We start from the raw sequence: 15,244 nt of genomic DNA, 5'->3' as shown, positions 1-15,244 counted from the left end.
AGGCCTATATGACCTACATGGAAGCCACGGTAAGCCTATATGACCTACATGGAAGTCAATGTAGGCCTATATGATCTACAAGGAAGCCATTGTTGGCCTATATGATCTACATGCAAATCAGTGTAGGCCTATATGACCTACATGGAAGTCAGTGTAGGCCTACATGACCTACATGGAAGTCAGTGTAGGCCTATATGACCTACATGGAAGCCACTTTAGGCCTATATGACCTACATGGAAGTCATTGTAGGCCTATATGACCTACATGGAAGTCAGTGTAGTCCTATACGACCTACATAGAAGCAACTGTAGGCCTATATGACCTACATGGAAGCCACTGTAGGCCTATATGACCTACATGGAAGCCACTGTAGGCCTATATGACCTACATGGAAGTCAGTGTAGGCCTATATGATCTACATGGAAGTCAGTGTAGGCCTATATGATCTACATGGAAGCCAGTGTAAGCCTATATGATCTACATGGAAGTCAGTGTAGATCTATATGATCTACATGGAAGCCACTGTAGGCCTGTATCACCTACATGGAAGTCAGTGTAGGCCAATATGACCTACATAGAAGCCACTGTAGGCCTATGTGAAATACATGGAAGCCACTTTAGGCCTATATGATCTACATGGAAGCCAGTGTAGGCCTATATGATCTACATGGAAGTCAGTGTAGGCCTATATGACCTACATGGAAGTCAGTGTAGGCCTATACGATCTACATGGAAGCCACTGTAGGCCTATATGACCTACATGGAAGCCAATTTAGGCCTATACGACCTACATGGAAGTCAGTGTAGGCCTATATGACCTACATGGAAGTCAGTGTAAGCCTATATGATCTACATGGAAGTCAGTGTAGACCTATATGATCTACATGGAAGTCAGTGTAGGTCTATATGATCTACATGGAAGCCACTGTAGGCCTATATGATCTACATGGAAGTCAGTGTAGGCCTATATGATCTACATGGAAGTCAGTGTAGGCCTATATGATCTACATGGAAGCCACTGTAGGCCTATATTATCTGCATGGAAATCAATGTAGGCCTATGTGATCTACATGGAAGCCAGTGTAGGCCTATATGATCTACATGGAAGTCAGTGTAGGCCTATATGATCTACATGGAAGTCAGTGTAGGCCTATGTGATCTACATGGAAGCCACTGTAGGGCTATATGACCTACATGAAAGTTAGTGTAGGCCTATATGACCTATATGGAATCAGTGTAGGCCTATATGATCTACATGGAAGTCAGTATAGGCCTATATGACCTACATGGAAGTCAGTGTAGGCCTATATGATCTACATGGAAGTCAGTGTGGGCCTATATGACCTACATGGCAGCCTCTCTAGGCCTATGACCTACATGAAAGCCTCTGTTGGCCTATTATATTAAGACAGAAGCCTCTGTAAGACTAGCAGACCTACGTGAAAGCCTCTGCAGGCCTGGTAGACAGAAGCCCCGTGATCTGGTGGTAAAAACTCTCGCTTCCCACGGTGAGGCTCCGGGTTCGATTCCCGGCGAATGGTGGAAACATTGGAAGTGTTTCTTTACACCGGTTGTCTATGTTCAGTCATCATTAAAATGTGTTAGTGGGGTGGTGTGGGTGGCATCCTGGGTGTTAGTGGACTGGTGTGGGTCACATCCTGGGTGTTAGTGGACTGGTGTGGGTGGCATCCTGGGTGTTAGTGGACTGGTGTGGGTCACATCCTGGGTGTTAGTGGACTGGTGTGGGTGGCATCCTGGGTGTTAGTGGACTGGTGTGGGTCACATCCTGGGTGTTAGTGGACTGGTGTGGGTCACATCCTGGGTGTTAGTGGACTGGTGTGGGTCACATCCTGGGTGTTAGTGGACTGGTGTGGGTGGCATCCTGGGTGTTAGTGGACTGGTGTGGGTCACATCCTGGGTGTTAGTGGACTGGTGTGGGTGGCATCCTGGGTGTTAGTGGACTGGTGTGGGTGGCATCCTGGGTGTTAGTGGACTGGTGTGGGTCACATCCTGGGTGTTAGTGGACTGGTGTGGGTGGCATCCTGGGTGTTAGTGGACTGGTGTGGGTCACATCCTGGGTGTTAGTGGACTGGTGTGGGTCACATCCTGGGTGTTAGTGGACTGGTGTGGGTGGCATCCTGGGTGTTAGTGGACTGGTGTGGGTCACATCCTGGGTGTTAGTGGACTGGTGTGGGTGGCATCCTGGGTGTTAGTGGACTGGTGTGGGTGGCATCCTGGGTGTTAGTGGACTGGTGTGGGTCATATCCTGGGTGTTAGTGGACTGGTGTGGGTGGCATCCTGGGTGTTAGTGGACTGGTGTGGGTCACATCCTGGGTGTTAGTGGACTGGTGTGGGTCACATCCTGGGTGTTAGTGGACTGGTGTGGGTGGCATCCTGGGTGTTAGTGGACTGGTGTGGGTCACATCCTGGGTGTTAGTGGACTGGTGTGGGTCACATCCTGGGTGTTAGTGGACTGGTGTGGGTCACATCCTGGGTGTTAGTGGACTGGTGTGGGTCACATCCTGGGTGTTAGTGGACTGGTGTGGGTGGCATCCTGGGTGTTAGTGGACTGGTGTGGGTCACATCCTGGGTGTTAGTGGACTGGTGTAGGTGGCATCCTGGGTGATAGTTGACTGGTGTGGGTCACATCCTGGGTGTTAGTGGACTGGTGTGGGTGGCATCCTGGGTGTTAGTGGACTGGTGTGGGTCACATCCTGGGTGTTAGTGGACTGGTGTGGGTCACATCCTGGGTGTTAGTGGACTGGTGTGGGTCACATCCTGGGTGTTAGTGGACTGGTGTGGGTCACATCCTGGGTGTTAGTGGACTGGTGTGGGTGGCATCCTGGGTGTTAGTGGACTGGTGTGGGTCACATCCTGGGTGTTAGTGGACTGGTGTGGGTGGCATCCTGGGTGTTAGTGGACTGGTGTGGGTGGCATCCTGGGTGTTAGTGGACTGGTGTGGGTCACATCCTGGGTGTTAGTGGACTGGTGTGGGTGGCATCCTGGGTGTTAGTGGACTGGTGTGGGTCACATCCTGGGTGTTAGTGGACTGGTGTGGGTCACATCCTGGGTGTTAGTGGACTGGTGTGGGTCACATCCTGGGTGTTAGTGGACTGGTGTGGATGGCATCCTGGGTGTTAGTGGACTGGTGTGGGTCACATCCTGGGTGTTAGTGGACTGGTGTGGGTCACATCCTGGGTGTTAGTGGACTGGTGTGGGTCACATCCTGGGTGTTAGTGGACTGGTGTGGGTGGCATCCTGGGTGTTAGTGGACTGGTGTGGGTCACATCCTGGGTGTTAGTGGACTGGTGTGGGTCACATCCTGGGGGTTAGTGGACTGGTGTGGGTCACATCCTGGGTGTTAGTCGACTGGTGTGGGTCACATTCTGGGTGTTAGTGGACTGGTGTGGGTCACATCCTGGGTGTTAGTGGACTGGTGTGGGTCACATCTTGGGTGTTAGTGGACTGGTGTGGGTCACATCCTGGGTGTTAGTGGACTGGTGTGGGTCACATCCTGGGTGTTAGTGGACTGGTGTGGATCACATCCTGGGCGTTAGTGGTCTGGTGTGGGTCACATCCTGGGTGTTAGTGGACTGGTGTGGGTCACATCCTGGGTGTTAGTGGACTGGTGTGGGTGGCATCCTGGGTGTTAGTGGACTGGTGTGGGTCACATCCTGGGTGTTAGTGGACTGGTGTGGGTGGCATCCTGGGTGTTAGTGGACTGGTGTGGGTCACATCCTGGGTGTTAGTGGACTGGTGTGGGTGGCATCCTGGGTGTTAGTGGACTGGTGTGGGTCACATCCTGGGTGTTAGTGGACTGGTGTGGGTCACATCCTGGGTGTTAGTGGACTGGTGTGGATCACATCCTGGGTGTTAGTGGACTGGTGTGGATCACATCCTGGGTGTTAGTGGACTGGTGTGGGTCACATCCTGGGTGTTAGTGGACTGGTGTGGGTCATATCCTTGGTGTTAGTGGACTGGTGTGGGTCACATCCTGGGTGTTAGTGGACTGGTGTGGGTCACATCCTGGGTGTTAGTGGACTGGTGTGGGTAATATCCTGGGCGTTAGTGGACTGGTGTGGGTCACATCCTGGGTGTTAGTAGACTGGTGTGGGTCACATCCTTGGCGTAAGTGGACTGGTGTGGGTCACATCCTGGGTGTTAGTGGACTGGTGTGGGTCACATCCTGGGTGTTAGTGGACTGGTGTGGGTCACATCCTGGGCGTTAGTGGACTGGTGTGGGTCACATCCTGGGTGTTAGTGGACTGGTGTGGGTCACATCCTGGGTGTTAGTGGACTGGTGTGGGTCACATCCTGGGTGTTAGTGGACTGGTGTGGGTCACATCCTGGGTGTTAGTGGACTGGTGTGGGTCACATCCTGGGCGTTAGTGGACTTGCGTGGGTCACATCCTGGGTGTTAGTAGACTGGTGTGGGTCACATCCTGGGCGTTAGTGGACTGGAGTGGGTCACATCCTGGGTGTTAGTGGACTGGTGTGGGTCACATCCTGGGTGTTAGTGGACTGGTGTGGGTCACATCCTGGGCGTTAGTGGACTGGTGTGGGTCACATCCTGGGTGTTAGTAGACTGGTGTGGGTCACATCCTGGGCGTTAGTGGACTGGTGTGGGTCACATCCTGGGTGTTAGTAGACTGGTGTGGGTCACATCCTGGGTGCTAGTGGACTGGTGTGGGTCACATCCTGGGTGTTAGTGGACTGGTGTGGGTCACATCCTGGGTGTTAGTGGACTGGTGTGGGTCACATCCTGGGTGTTAGTGGACTGGTGTGGGTCACATCCTGGGTGTTAGTGGACTGGTGTGGGTCACATCCTGGGTGTTAGTAGACTGGTGTGGGTCACATCCTGGGTGTTAGTAGACTGGTGTGGGTCACATCCTGGTCGTTAGTGGACTGGTGTGGGTCACATCCGGGGTGTTAGTGGACTGGTGTGGGTGGCATCCTGGGTGTTAGTGGACTGGTGTGGGTCACATCCTGGGCGTTAGTGGACTGGTGTGGGTGGCATCCTGGGTATTAGTGGACTGGTGTGGGTGGCATCCTGGGTGTTAGTGGACTGGTGTGGGTGGCATCCTGGGTGTTAGTGGACTGGTGTGGGTCACATCCTGGGTGTTAGTGGACTGGTGTGGGTCACATCCTGGGTGTTAGTGGACTGGTGTGGGTGGCGTCCTGGGTGTTAGTGGACTGGTGTGGGTGGCATCCTGGGTGTTAGTGGACTGGTGTGGGTCACATCCTGGGTGTTAGTGGACTGTTGTGGGTGGCATCCTGGGTGTTAGTGGACTGGTGTGGGTCACATCCTGGGTGTTAGTGGACTGGTGTGGGTCACATCCTGGGTGTTAGTGGACTGGTGTGGGTCACATCCTGGGTGTTAGTGGACTGGTGTGGGTGGCATCCTGGGTGTTAGTGGACTGGTGTGGGTCACATCCTGGGTGTTAGTGGACTGGTGTGGGTGGCATCCTGGGTGTTAGTGGACTGGTGTGGGTCACATCCTGTGTGTTAGCAGACTGGTGTGGGTCACATCCTGGGTGTTAGTGGACTGGTGTGGGTCACATCCTGGGTGTTAGTGGACTGGTGTGGGTCACATCCTGGGTGTTAGTGGACTGGTGTGGGTCACATCCTGGGCGTTAGTGGACTGGTGTGGGTCACATCCTGGATGTTAGTGGACTGGTGTGGGTGGCATCCTGGGTGCTAGTGGACTGGTGTGGGTCACATCCTGGGTGTTAGTGGACTGGTGTGGGTGGCATCCTGGGTGCTAGTGGACTGGTGTGGGTCACGTCCTGGGTGTTAGTGGGCTGGTGTGGGTGGCATCCTGGGTGTTAGTGGACTGGTGTGAGTCACATCCTGGGTGTTAGTGGACTGGTGTGGGTCACATCCTGGGTGTTAGTGGACTGGTGTGGGTCACATCCTGGGCGTTAGTGGACTGGTGTGGGTCACATCCTGGGTGTTAGTGGACTGGTGTAGGTCACATCCTGGGTGTTAGTGGACTGGTGTGGGTCACATCCTGGGTGTTAGTGGACTGGTGTGGGTCACATTCTGGGCGTTAGTGGACTGGTGTGTGTCACATCCTGGGTGTTAGTGGACTGGTGTGGGTCACATACTGGGTGTTAGTGGACTGGTGTGGGTCACATCCTGGGCGTTAGTGGACTGGTGTGGGTCACATCCTGGGTGTTAGTGGACTGGTGTGGGTAACATCCTGGGTGTTAGTGGACTGGTGTGGGTCACATCCTGGGCGTTAGTGGAAATGTGTGGGTCACATCCTGGGTGTTAGTGGACTGGTGTGGGTCACATCCTGGGTGTTAGTGGACTGGTGTGGGTCGCATCCTGGGTGTTAGTGGACTGGTGTGGGTGGCATCCTGGGTGTTAGTGGACTGGTGTGGGTCACATCCTGGGTGTTAGTGGACTGGTGTGGGTCACATCCTGGGTGTTAGTGGACTGGTGTGGGTCACATCCTGGGTGTTAGTGGACTACTGTGGGTCACATCCTGGGTGTTAGTGGACTGGTGTGGGTGGCGTCCTGGGTGTTAGTGGACTGGTGTGGGTGGCATCGTGGGTGTTAGTGGACTGGTGTGGGTCACATCCTGGGTGTTAGTGGACTGGTGTGGGTGGCATCCTGGGTGTTAGTGGACTGGTGTGGGTCACATCCTGGGTGTTAGTGGACTGGTGTGGGTCACATCCTGGGTGTTAGTGGACTGGTGTGGGTCACATCCTGGGTGTTAGTGGACTGGTGTGGGTGGCATCCTGGGTGTTAGTGGACTGGTGTGGGTCACATCCTGGGTGTTAGTGGACTGGTGTGGGTGGCATCCTGGGTGTTAGTGGACTGGTGTGGGTCACATCCTGTGTGTTAGTGGACTGGTGTGGGTCACATCCTGGGTGTTAGTGGACTGGTGTGGGTCACATCCTGGGTGTTAGTGGACTGGTGTGGGTCACATCCTGGGTGTTAGTGGACTGGTGTGGGTCACATCCTGGGCGTTAGTGGACTGGTGTGGGTCACATCCTGGGTGTTAGTGGACTGGTGTGGGTGGCATCCTGGGTGCTAGTGGACTGGTGTGGGTCACATCCTGGGTGTTAGTGGACTGGTGTGGGTGGCATCCTGGGTGCTAGTGGACTGGTGTGGGTCACATCCTGGGTGTTAGTGGGCTGGTGTGGGTGGCATCCTGGGTGTTAGTGGACTGGTGTGAGTCACATCCTGGGTGTTAGTGGACTGGTGTGGGTCACATCCTGGGTGTTAGTGGACTGGTGTGGGTCACATCCTGGGCGTTAGTGGACTGGTGTGGGTCACATCCTGGGTGTTAGTGGACTGGTGTAGGTCACATCCTGGGTGTTAGTGGACTGGTGTGGGTCACATCCTGGGTGTTAGTGGACTGGTGTGGGTCACATTCTGGGCGTTAGTGGACTGGTGTGGGTCACATCCTGGGTGTTAGTGGACTGGTGTGGGTCACATCCTGGGTGTTAGTGGACTGGTGTTGGTCACATCCTGGGCGTTAGTGGACTGGTGTGGGTCACATCCTGGGTGTTAGTGGACTGGTGTGGGTCACATCCTGGGTGTTAGTGGACTGGTGTGGGTCACATCCTGGGCGTTAGTGGACAGGTGTGGGTCACATCCTGGGTGTTAGTGGACTGGTGTGGGTCACATCCTGGGTGTTAGTGGACTGGTGTGGGTCGCATCCTGGGTGTTAGTGGACTGGTGTGGGTGGCATCCTGGGTGTTAGTGGACTGGTGTGGGTCACATCCTGGGTGTTAGTGGACTGGTGTGGGTCACATCCTGGGTGTTAGTGGACTGGTGTGGGTCACATCCTGGGTGTTAGTGGACTACTGTGGGTCACATCCTGGGTGTTAGTGGACTGGTGTGGGTCACATCCTGGGTGTTAGTGGACTGGTGTGGGTCGCATCCTGGGTGTTAGTGGACTGGTGCGGGTCACATCCTGGGTGTTAGTGGACTGGTGCGGGTCACATCCTGGGTGTTAGTGGACTGGTGTGGGTCACATCCTGGGTGTTAGTGGACTGGTGTGGGTCACATCCTGGGTGTTAGTGGACTGGAGTGGGTCACATCCTGGGTGTTAGTGGACTGGTGTGGGTCGCTTCCTGGGTGTTAGTGGACTGGTGTGGGTCGCATCCTGGGTGTTAGTGGACTGGTGTGGGTCACATCCTGGGTGTTAGTGGACTGGTGTGGGTCGCATCCTGGGTGTTAATGGACTGGTGTGGGTCACATCCTGGGTGTTAGTGGACTGGTGTGGGTCACATCCTGGGTGTTAGTGGACTGGTGTGGGTCACATCCTGGGTGTTAGTGGACTGGTGTGGGTCGCATCCTGGGTGTTAGTGGACTGGTGTGGGTCACATCCTGGGTGTTAGTGGACTGGTGTGGGTCGCATCCTGGGTGTTAGTGGACTGGTGTGGGTCACATCCTGGGTGTTAGTGGACTGGTGTGGGTCACATCCTGGGTGTTAGTGGACTGGTGTGGGTCACATCCTGGGTGTTAGTGGACTGGTGTGGGTCACATCCTGGGTGTTAGTGGACTGGTGTGGGTGGCATCCTGGGCGTTAGTGGACTGGTGTGGGTCACATCCTGGGTGTTAGTGGACTAGTGTGGGTCACATCCTGGGTGTTAGTGGACTGGTGTGGGTCACATCCTGGGTGTTAGTGGACTGGTGTGGGTGGCATCCTGGGCGTTAGTGGACTGGTGTGGGTCACATCCTGGGTGTTAGTGGACTGGTGTGGGTCACATCCTGGGTGTTAGTGGACTGGTGTGGGTGGCATCCTGGGCGTTAGTGGACTGGTGTGGGTCACATCCTGGGTGTTAGTGGACTGGTGTGGGTGGCATCCTGGGTGTTAGTGGACTGGTGTGGGTCGCATCCTGGGACAAAATTGTCCTAATTTGCTTAAATGTTCAGCATAACAAGTGACTTCCTAGAAAATGTACAGAGAACTTTCACGGCGCGCATAACGGAGATAAAACACCTCAATTACTGGGAGCGCTTGAGGTTCCTAAACCTGTATTCCCTGGAACGCAGGAGAGAGAGATACATGATTATATACACCTGGAAAATCCTAGAGGGACTAGTACCGAACTTGCACACGAAAATCACTCACTACGAAAGCAAAAGACTTGGCAGACGATGCACCATCCCCCCAATGAAAAGCAGGGGTGTCACTAGCACGTTAAGAGACCATACAATAAGTGTCAGGGGCCCGAGACTGTTCAACTGCCTCCCAGCACACATAAGGGGGATTACCAACAGACCCCTGGCAGTCTTCAAGCTGGCACTGGACAAGCACCTAAAGTCAGTTCCTGATCAGCCGGGCTGTGGCTCGTACGTTGGTTTGCGTGCAGCCAGCAGCAACAGCCTGGCTGATCAGGCGCTGATCCACCACGAGGCCTGGTCACAGACCGGGCCGCGGGGGCGTCGACCCCCGAAACTCTCTCCAGGTAAACTCTAGGTAAACAGAGTCTCCTTTCTTGCTGGAGAATCTGCAATATAATGTATTCTTGTGGTTGTCTGAGGATGCTTCTATTTGCTAAGACCATTTGAAATTTGTAGTAATATGCCTCTAACTTTATAATATAGCTAGTGGCGTTATACACAATAACCTGCACTGTGGAGTCAAGGAATCTGCACTCCTTGATTCAATTCAATTCAATTCAATTCAATTCAAAGTTTATTCTCTATAAGGATTACAATGCTGAGTTTACAGAAATTTGGTTATTGTTTGGTTTACATGTAGTAAAATTGTGATTACAGAGTGTACCACTAGAACGCTTAGCATGGCTAGGCATTTCGGGCATACTTAGTTTTATTCTTAATTGTTTATGGTCAAATGAGTGAGTGAGTGTAAGTGTGAACCACCAGGTGGTATTCGTGTAGTTAGTTGACGGGGTGTATCAGGGAGATAAGATGTTTTCTAATGGTAGCTTTGAAGGTGATGAATGTGTCTGCAGTTCTAGAGTTCTCAGGTAGGGTATTCCAGATTTTAGGGCCTTTGACATACATTGAATTTTTGTAAAGGTTTAGTCGGACACGGGGAATGTCGTAGAGATGTTTGTGTCTGGTGTTATGCCTGTGGGTTCTGTCACAACTATCAAGAAAGCGTTTTAGGTCAAGGTTGATATTAGAGCTTAAGGCCCTGTAGATGTAGATTGCACAGTAGTAAGTGTGGATGTACTGAACTGGGAGTAAGTTTAGGTCTATGAAGAGTGGGGAGGTGTGTTGCCAGGGATGGGATTTAGTGATTATTCTTACTGCAGCTTTTTGTTGGGTTATTATTGGCTTTAGGTGTGTTGCTGCAGTTGATCCCCAAGCACAAATAGCATAGGTGAGGTATGGATAAATAAGTGAGTAGTATAGTGTGAGAAGGGCATTTTGCGGCACGTAGTATCGTATCTTGGAGAGGATCCCATCCGTTTTGGATAGTTTTTTGGCTATATGCTGGATATGAGTGCTGAAATTCAGGTTGTTGTCAAGATATAAGCCTAGGAATTTTCCCCCATTATTTCTGGTAATTAGAGTGTTGTCAATCTTAATGTTAATTTGTGCATCTCCTGCTCTGCTACCAAACATAATATAGTAGGTTTTGTCAGTGTTAAGCGTAAGTTTATTGGCTGTCATCCAAGTCGATATTTTAATCAGCTCCTCATTCACAATGGTGTTGTGGATGGCAAGATTAGGGTGAGAGATGACATAAGTCGTGTCATCAGCAAAGAGAATGGGTTTCAGGTGTTGGGATACGTTTGAAAGGTCATTGATGTATATGAGGAAGAGCAGGGGACCAAGGACACTTCCCTGCGGAACTCCAGTATCAAGTGGCCGTGTTGCTGATGCTGTGTCTTTAATGGTGACGTACTGATACCTATTAGTAATGTAAGATTTGAAATAAGCAAGCGCATAGCCTCTTATACCATAGTGATCAAGTTTGTGGAGTAGGATGTCGTGGTCTACTGTGTCAAAAGCTTTTCTTAGGTCAATAAAAATTCCTAGTGGATATTTCTTATTTTCCAATGCTGTGTAAAGCAGATCTAGCATTTTTATGATTGCATCATTAGTGCTTTTATTTTTCCTGAATCCAAACTGGCATGGGTTGAGTATGTTTTGAGCCGTTATAAATGAATGCAGTCTCCTGTGCACTAGTTTCTCAAAGATTTTGGATAGCAATGGTAAGTTAGATATTGGCCTATAGTTGTTTAAGTCTGTAGGGTCACCACCTTTATGTATTGGTGTAACCCTTGCCATCTTGAGTAGTTTCGGGAAGGTGCTAGTCTCTAGTGACTTGTTAAAAAGTAATGAAATAGCATGCGAAAGGACATGGGCTGCTCGCTTGTACAGTAATGGTGGGACATGAGACAGATTCCCCGAGTTATTTTTAAGTGACTTTATGGTCTCAATGACTTCCGTGGGCTCAGTTGGTGCAAGATAGAAGGAATTAGGGAAATTCCCATCTTGGTAGTCCCCGGCATGGGCATTGGTATGTGGGATTTTACTGGCGAGATTAGATCCTATGTTTGAGAAGATGTCGTTTATCTTGTTAGCTGTGTCAGTGGGATGTAGTGGTGTTTCATTAGGTTTAGTTAGGACAATATTCTTGGTTTTTCTCAGTTTGTGGGTCCCTAGAATCTGAGAGAGTGTTTTCCAGGTCTTTTTTATATCACCTCTAGTGTCTGTGAATCTACTGGAGTAGTATAATTGTTTGGCTTTCTTTATTACTTTGGTGAGAGCTGATGAATAGTGTTTAAGAGTATCTTTGTGTATTAAGCCCAGTCAATATTGCTTTTCATATTGGTGTTTCTTGTCAATGGATTTCAGAATGGTGCTGGTTAGCCATGGGCAACCAAGCCGTTTGTTTGTGATCTGTTTTGTTTTTATAGGACAATGTTTGTTGTATAGTCTAAGTAATTTGTTAAGAAAAATGTCTGTCCAGTCATCAATACCATTGGCCTTGGAGAATTCTGTAGGCCAATCAACAGTCTCTAGGTCAGCTGTGACCTTTGTAACTAGTTCAGCTATCATAACTTTGGGGTCCAGTCACTGGACCCATTATGTACCTTTGTAATCTTTTGACTACCGCCCACAGGATGGGTATGGGGTGCATAAAGATATTAAACTAAAGTGTGTACTCACCTATTTGTACTCACCTATTTGTGGTTGCAGGGGTCGAGTCCTAGCTCCTGGCCCCGCCTCTTCACCGGTTGCTACTAGACCCTCTCTCCCCCCACTCCATGAGCTTTATCAAACCTCGTCTTAAAACTGTGTATGGTTCCTGCCTCCACTACGTCATTTTCTAGGCTATTCCACTGCCTTACAACTCTATGACTGAAGAAATACTTCCTACTATCTCTCTGACTCATTTGTGTCTTCAACTTCCAATTGTGGCCTCTTGTTTCTGTGTCCCCTCCCTGGAACATCCTGTCCTTGTCCACCTTGTCTATTCCACGCAGTATTTTATATGTCGTTATCATGTCTCCCCTGACCCTCCTGTCCTCCAGTGTCGTCAGGCCGATTTCCCTTAATCTTTCTTCATAGGACATTCCCCTTAGCTCTGGAACTAACCTTGTGGCAAACCTTTGTACTTTCTCTAGTTTCTTGACGTGCTTTATCAAGTGCGGGTTCCAAACAGGTGCTGCATACTCCAGTATGGGCCTGACATACACGGTGTACAGTGTCTTGAATGATTCCTTACTAAGGTGTCGGAATGCTGTTCTCAGGTTTGCCAGGCGCCCATATGCTGCAGCAGTTATCTGATTGATGTGTGCTTCCGGAGACATGCTCGGTGTTATACTCACCCCAAGATCTTTCTCCTTGAGTGAGGTTTGCAGTCTTTGGCCACCTAGCCTATACTCTGTCTGTGGTCTTCTGTGCCCTTCCCCTATCTTCATGACTTTGCATTTGGCAGGATTAAATTCGAGAAGCCATTTGCTGGACCAGGTGTCCAGTCTGTCCAGGTCTCTTTGAAGTCCTGCCTGGTCCTCATCAGATTTAATTCTCCTCATTAACTTCACATCATCTGCAAACAGGGACACTTCTGAGTCTAACCCTTCCGTCATGTCGTTCACATATACCAAAAATAGCACTGGTCCTAGGACCGACCCCTGTGGGACCCCGCTCGTCACAGGTGCCCACTGTGATACATCATTACGTACCATGACTCGTTGTTGCCTCCCTGTCAGGTATTCTCTGATCCATTGCAGTGCCCTTCCTGTTATATGCGCCTGATGCTCTAGCTTCTGCACTAATCTCTTGTGAGGAACTGTGTCAAAGGCCTTCTTGCAGTCCAAGAAGATGCAATCAACCCACCCCTCTCTCTCTTGTCTTACTTCTGTTATTTTATCATAAAACTCCAGAAGGTTTGTGACACAGGATTTGCCTTCCGTGAATCCGTGCTGGTTGGCATTTATACTCCTGTTCCGTTCCAGGTGCTCCACCACTCTCCTCCTGATAATCTTCTCCATAATTTTGCATACTATACACGTCAATGACACAGGTCTATAGTTTAGTGCCTCTTTTCTGTCTCCTTTTTTGAAAATGGGAACTACATTTGCTGTCTTCCATACCTCAGGTAGTTGCCCAGTTTCCAGGGATGTGTTGAAGATTGTGGTAAGTGGTACGCACAACATATCTGCTCCCTCTCTAAGGACCCATGGAGAGATGTTGTCCGGTCCCATTGCCTTTGAGGTATCGATGTCCCTTAGCAGTTTCTTCACCTCCTCCTCATCTGTATGTATGTCGTCCAACACTTGTTGGTGTATTCCTTGTTGGTGTCCCCATCTGGTCTGTCCCCCCAGAGTCCTTCCTGTCTCTACTGTAAATACTTCCTTAAATCTCGTGTTGAGCTCCTCACATACCTCTTGATCGTTTCTTGTGAGTTCTCCACCTTCTTTCCTCAGCCTTATCACCTGGTCCTTGACTGTTGTCTTCTTCCTAATGTGGCTATACAGCAGTTTCGGGTCAGATTTGACTTTCGATGCTATGTCGTTTTCATACTGTCTCTGGGCCTCCCTCCTTATCTGCGCATACTCGTTTCTGGCTCTTCTACTAATCTCCTTGTTTTCCTGGGTCCTATGCCTCCTGTACCTTTTCCATTCTCTGTTGCACTTAGCTTTTGCCTCCCTACACCTTCGGGTAAACCAAGGACTCGTCTTGGTCTTCCTATTATTTCTGTTTCCCTTGGGAACAAAACTTTCCTCTGCCTCCTTGCACTTTGTTGCCACATATTCCATCATCTCGTTTACTGATTTTCCTACCATTTCTCTGTCCCACTGAACCTCCTGCAGGAAGTTTCTCATACCTGTTTACCTGGAGTTTACCTGGAGAGAGTTTCGGGGGTCAACGCCCCCGCGGCCCGGTCTGTGACCAGGCCTCCTGGTGGATCAGCGCCTGATCAACCAGGCTGTTGCTGCTGGCTGCACGCAAACCAACGTACGAGCCACAGCCCGGCTGATCAGGAACTGTCTTTAGGTGCTTGTCCAGTGCCAGCTTGAAGACTGCCAGGGGTCTGTTGGTAATCCCCCTTATGTGTGCTGGGAGGCAGTTGAACAGTCTCGGGCCCCTGACACTTATTGTATGGTCTCTTAACGTGCTAGTGACACCCCTGCTTTTCATTGGGGGGATGGTGCATCGTCTGCCAAGTCTTTTGCTTTCGTAGTGAGTGATTTTCGTGTGCAAGTTTGGTACTAGTCCCTCTAGGATTTTCCAGGTGTATATAATCATGTATCTCTCCCTCCTGCGTTCCAGGGAATACAGGTTTAGAAACCTCAAGCGCTCCCAGTAATTGAGGTGTTTTATCTCCGTTATGCGCGCCGTGAAAGTTCTCTGTACATTTTCTAGGTCGGCAATTTCACCTGCCTTGAAAGGTGCTGTTAGAGTCCCCCCTTTTATAGTTTGGCCTGTCCTCTTCAGTTCCTGTTACCTTCTCCACTTGTAACTCTACTATATAGTCAAAACTCAGAACCACATGATCGCTAGCTCCAAGGGGCCTCTCGTAAGTGATGTCCTCGATGTCTGAACTGCTCAGGGTGAACACAAGATCCAGTCTTGCTGGCTCATCCTCCCCTCTCTCTCTGGTTGTGTCCCTGACATGTTGATGCATGAGGTTTTCAAGTACCACATCCATCATCTTTGCTCTCCATGTTTCGGGACCCCCATGTGGCTCCAGGTTTTCCCAGTCGATCTCCCTGTGGTTGAAATCGCCCATTACCAGTAACTTTGCTCTGCTCGAGTGAGCTCTTCTTGCCACCTCAGCCAGTGTGTCCA

General features: G+C 50.6%; 1 protein-coding gene across 1 annotated transcript in view; it reads left to right on the top strand.

The window, feature by feature from the left end:
• Positions 1-10,760: 10,760 nt before the first annotated feature.
• Positions 10,761-15,244, top strand: part of LOC128694212 (uncharacterized) — a 233,316-nt gene continuing 228,832 nt past the window's right edge. The window contains exon 1 of the mRNA XM_070093792.1: positions 10,761-10,835. The gene's annotated coding sequence lies outside the window, so the exon portion shown is untranslated. The remainder of the gene's footprint in view (positions 10,836-15,244) is intronic.

The sequence above is a fragment of the Cherax quadricarinatus genome, chromosome 43, assembly GCF_038502225.1.
Source record: "Cherax quadricarinatus isolate ZL_2023a chromosome 43, ASM3850222v1, whole genome shotgun sequence".
NCBI classification, from domain to species: Eukaryota; Metazoa; Arthropoda; class Malacostraca; order Decapoda; family Parastacidae; genus Cherax; species Cherax quadricarinatus.
Note: the sequence above shows the minus strand (reverse complement) of the source record. Positions and strands in the feature narration are given on the sequence as shown.